Raw genomic sequence first — 5624 nt, forward strand, 5'->3', positions numbered from 1 at the left:
CCAGGCTGAGCAAGAGCAAGACCCCATCTCTACTAAAAATAGAAAAATTAGTGGGGAATTGTGGCAGGTGCTTGCAGTCCTAGTTACTTAGGAGTCTGAGACAGCAGGATAGCTTGAACTCAGGAGTTTGAGGTTGCTGTGAGCTAGGGTGACACTATGCCACTCTAGCCTAGACAACAGAACAAGAATCTGTTTCCAAAAAAAAATTTCTTTCAGTTGCATATTGACAAAAAATAAAAAGAAACTGGTAAAGTAAGTTAATTTTAATAATTTATTCTATTTAATCCAATATACTCAGCATTTTACTATCTTGACTGATAATCAATATAGAAATTATTGGCTTGGTGCCCACAGCTCAGTGAGTAGAGTACTGGGGCCACATACACTGAGGCTGGCGTGTTTGAGCCTGGCCAGGCCTGCTAAACAACAATGACAACTGCAACCAACAGTAGCTAGGAGTTGGTGGGCTCTTGGGAGGCTGAGGCAAGGAAATCGCTTAAGCCCAAGAGTTGGAGGTTGCTGTGAACTGTGATGGCACAGCACTCTACCGAGGGCGACATAGTAAGACTCTGCCTCAAAGAAAAAAACATATAGAAATTATTAATGATCACTTCTCAGCCTTTTGGCTAAGATAAATTGTAGTATCTTTTTTTTTTTTTTTGTAGAGACAGAGCCTCACTTTACCACCCTCGGTAGAGTGCCATGACGTCACAGGACTCACAGCAGCCTCCAGCTCTTGGGCTTCCACAATTCTCCTGCCTCAGCCTCCCGAGCAGCTGGGACTACAGGCGCCCGCCACAACGCCCGGCTTGTAGTATCTGTTTGTATCAGTTATGTTCTCTCTCCAAGGACAATATAGTAAATGGATTTTTGGAGCAGGAAGTTGGAGTAAGAGCTTGCTCCCTTCACTCCACACATCGGCCTGGTATGCAGTACTTCCAGGAACAATGCACCTATTCCTAAAAAATATTAATAATATTTTAAAAATGTTTTTTCATACTAAGGTATTCAAAATCTGGTGTGTATTTTATGCTTAGTTTGGACACAAATGAGTTTGGAATTGTCAATGATTAAAATACAATCCCACCAAAGCAATCAAATTGTATTTAACAGAAAAAAAATTTTGCCTGCTTCAGTTTTAGAGTTAAAATTCAATGAAATAAAAAATTCTGTACAGGCTTGGCACCTGTAGCTCAAGTGGCTAAGGCGCCAGCCACATACACCAGAGCTGGCAGGTTCAAATCCAGCCCAGGCTTGCCAAACAACAATGACAACTACAACCAAAAAAATAGCTGGGCGTTGTGGTGGGCACCTGTAGTCCCAATTACTTGGGAGGCTGAGGTAAGAGAATCCCTTAAGCGTAGGAGTTGGAGGTTGCTGTGAGCTGTGATGCCACAGCCTTCTATCCAGGGCGACAGCTTGGGGCTCTGTCTCCAAAAAAAAAAAATTCTGTACAATGACACTAGCCACACTTGAAGTGCTCCATATCTACACATGGCAAATGACCACTGGTATGGTTCAAATATGTCCCCCAAATTTATTTATTTATTTTTGAGGTAGAGTCTCACTCTGTCACCCTGTGTGGAGTGACATGGCATCATCATAGCTCACAGCAACCTCAAACTCTTGAGCTCAAGCGAACCTCTTGCCTTAGCCTCCTGAGTAGCTAAACATTACAGGTGCCTGCCACAAGGCCCAGCTAGTTTTCCTATTTTTTTAGTGTAGATGGAGTCTTGCTCTTGCGCAGAGTGGTCTTGAACTGAGCTCAGATGATCCACCCACCCCAAGTGGATCCAGAAGTGCTAGGATCATAGGCGTAAGCCACTGTGCCCAGCCAGTCTCCCAAATTTTTTGTTTTGTAAACTTAATTCCCAACATGTCATTAAGAGGTAGGACCTTTAAGAGGTGATTGGCTCACGAAGGCTGTCCTCAAGAATGAATTAACTTATTCATGGATTAATGGGTTAATGAATTAGTAGGTTTTCATGGAAGGGGAGCTGGTGGCTTTCTACGAAGAGGAAAAGAATGACCAGAGCTAGCCTTTTAGTATGCTCAGCCGCCTCTCCATCTGATGCTTTGTGCCATCCTGACACTTTGCAGAGAGTCTCCACCAGTAAGAAGGCCCCTGCCAGATGTTCCCCCTCTATCTTGGACTTCTTGGCCTCTAAAACTGTAAGAAATAAATTATTTTTCTTTATAAATCATCTAGTTTCAGGTGTTCTGTGATCAGCAACAGAAAATAGACTAAAGCAATTGCCATACTGGGCAGTACAACCCTAGATCGAGATTTCCTGGCATGTGGTCCAGGAAGTATTGGCAGAGAGGTGAAGAATTTAGGTAGGCAGGAGTTTGACCAACTAGCCTCGCGCCTCAGTTCTACATCTATAAAATGGGATTAACTAAACCTCCCTTGCATTGCAGTCTTAAAGATTAAATGCACCTTATGTCATGGCATTAAAAGGCTGCCTCATCTCATAGTTAACATTTCCTAGGTTCAAACCTTGCCACTTAGATTTCAGGGAAGTTACTTAAGCTCCTTGTACCTCAGTTTCCTTATCTGTAAAATGAAGATAATACACTACCCTTGGCCAGATGCAGTGACTCACACCTGTAATCCTAGCACTCTGGGAAGTAGAGGAGGCTGAATTGCTTGAGCTCAGGACTTCCAGACCAGCCTGAGCAAGAGCAAGACTCCCTCTCTAAAAACAGCTGGGTGTTGTGGCAGGCGCCGGTAGTCCCAACTACATGGGAGGCTGAGGCAAGAGGATCACATAAACCCAAGAGTTTGAGGTTGCTGTGGATTATGATGCTACATCACTTTACAGAAGGTGACATAGTGAGAGTATGTCTCAAAAAATAAATAAAATAATAGTAGCCCCGTGGGTTGTCACAAGAATTAAATAACAATATTTGTTAAGTGCCCAGAATATAAATGCTATATAAGCAACTGTTAAAAAGGGGGAAAATGGAAGCTGCCTGTGGCTCAGTGGGTAGGCACCAGCCCCATATACCGAGGGTGGCGGGTTCAGGCCCAGCCCCAGCCGAACTGCAACCAAAAAATAGCCAGGAGTTGTGGCAGGCACCTGTAGTCCCCGTTGCTCGGGAGGCTGAGGCAAGAGAATCGCCTAAGCACAGGAGTTGAAGGTTGCTGTGAGCCGTGTGATGCCACAGTACTCTACCGAGGGCGATAAAGTAAGACTCTGTCTCTAAAAAAAAAAAAAAAAAAGGGGAGAGAAAATGGGTGGTGAGCAATCCTGTAAAATTAAATGAATAATTAGGGTGGTGCCTCTGGCTCAAAGGGGTAGGGCGCTGGCCCCATATGCCGGAGGTGGCGGGTTCAAACCCAGCCCCAGCCAAAAAAACTGCAATAAATAAATAATTCATAAATAAGCCCTTTTCTGGAGAGAGAGTTGAGTTTTCATGAATTCTCTTCTCTCCAAGCTCAGAACTTCTCTCTCCCCATGTTTCTGAGCTAAGAAGACTGTTTCTATCATCCACAGTTCTGGCGAACCTGGTTTCCGACTCCCCAGCAGTGGAGTGAGAAACTCAAAGGGCTGTGCTGCTAGGGAGGAGAGGTTCATGGCAATGACTGGAGCCATGCCTGCCTCCTTCTTCCACAGTGACTGCCATATGCCTGAAAGTCCACCATTGGTATCCCTGAAACTTTTCATCTTCATACATTTCCCCACAAAAGTGAAATGATGTTTTGAAACATCTGGTTGGATTCCAGGTCTTCTGAAGCCACTGACCCTGTGAATGGGCAATTCACCTCTGTATCGGGGCCTCAGTTTCCTTATCTGCAAAACAGGAAGAGAGATTAGGTCAGTGTTTTCCAAGATATACTATGTACAACAGTGGTGGGATGCCAGAAGGTTTTAGGGTCTGGAGACTGCCCACAAAGTAACACTGACTTATGTTGGGATCTACATATTTTCTTTCAATTTCTCTGATTACTTGGGAGAGAAAATGTCTTCTGTTTTTAATACTTCCTTTGTTAACAAAGAGAGTGGAGCTCAGCTCAGAGCCTTCATCAAGAAAGAGAATTTAGGCTCGGCGCCTGTAGCTCAAGAGACTAAAGTGCCAGCCACATACACCAGAGCTGGCGGTTTGAATCTGGCTCGGGCCCACCAAACAACAATGACAACTACAACCAAAAAATAGCCAGGCATTGTGGTGGGTGCCTGTAATCCCAGCTACTTGGGCGGCTAAAGCAAGAGAATCACTTAAGCCCAGGAGTTGGAGGTTGCTGTGAGCTGTGATGCCATGGTACTCACCCAGGGCGACAGCTTGAGGCTCTGTCTCAAAAAAGAAAGAAAGGGGTGGTGCCTGTGGCTCAGCGGGTAGGGCACTGGTCCCATATGCCTGAGGTGGTGGGTTCAAACCCAGCCCTGGCACAAAAAAAAAAAAAAAAAAAGAAAGAAAGAAAGAAAGAGAATTTAGCCAGAATTATTGAATACTCTTATTTTACTCTCATGTACATGTATTTAATTTTATATTTAATTCTTCCTTTCCTTCTTCTTCTTTCTATTTTTTTGAAAGAGTCTCACTCTTTCGCCCTGGCTAGAGTACCATGGTATCAGCCTAGTTTACAGCAACCTCAAACTCTTGGGTTCAAGCAATCCTCCTGCCTCAGCCTCCTGAGTAGCTGGGACCACAGGCATGCACCACCACGTCTGGCTAGTTTTTCTATTTTTAGCAGAGATGTGGTGTCATTCTTGTTCAGGCTGGTCTGGAGCTCCTGAGCTCAAACAATCCACCTGCCTTCACCTCCCAGAATGCTAGGATTATAGGCATGAGCCACAGTGCTCCAAGCCTGTCTAACCCTTATTTATGGCAAATAATAGTAGTTTTCTATTTGGGGTAGTGACTTAAATTTCCATTTAAAATAAATTTACCAAAAAACAAAAATAATAAAATAAAATAAAATGAATTTACCTAAGTTTTTAAAAATGAGCTGGTTGAAAGAAAAACATTCTGGAAATAATATGACAAATGGCTAATCAATTTGGAGGGAAAGGTGGATGATTCAACAGTTGCCACTCGAGGCCTGTTCTTTGGGAGCCCTTATCTGAGAGACTGGGCATGTTCCTGTTGGTGGGAGGAGGTTTGCAGAAATCTCTCATCATCGAGATCATGGCCAGGCTGGGCCCAGGAGAGGCAGGAAGGCCAGCCCTGCGGGAGTCGTAGCAGTGGTGTAGTGGCAGCATGGGTTTCTTCACAAGAATGTGACTCTTGTGCCAGTGAATGGAGGGTAGCCCTGTGGGGTTGTTACTCTTGCATCATCTTAGGTCATCCTCAAGATTCCCCACGAAGTTGCTGTTTACATCCCTTGAGATGAATGAGGAAACTATGGTTCAGAGAAGTGAGGAGTGAGGGGCCAGGGCACTCGGAGCCAGTGGGACTCAAAACACTTGTGGCCTCTTGTCTCCTGCCTTGTACCACCTGTGCTAGTTGTGTGATGTTGGACAAGTCACTTAGCTACTCTGAGACCAGTATCCCTGTCTAGAAAATGGGGTTGATGATAGTGTCCTTCTGACAGCATTAATGGACTGCTTACTGTTACTGGGAACTGTTACTGGCTGATATTATTTCCAATGGGTCCAGGCTGCTGTGCCTGTCCCCCA

General features: G+C 44.5%; 1 pseudogene; it reads left to right on the forward strand.

Annotated features, from left to right (window-relative positions):
* The first annotated feature begins 784 nt into the window (after nt 1-784).
* LOC128574417 (uncharacterized) lies at nt 785-958 on the forward strand (annotated as a pseudogene).
* Nucleotides 959-5624: the final 4666 nt, after the last annotated feature.

Source organism: Nycticebus coucang, chromosome 21, assembly GCF_027406575.1.
Source record: "Nycticebus coucang isolate mNycCou1 chromosome 21, mNycCou1.pri, whole genome shotgun sequence".
NCBI classification, from domain to species: Eukaryota; Metazoa; Chordata; class Mammalia; order Primates; family Lorisidae; genus Nycticebus; species Nycticebus coucang.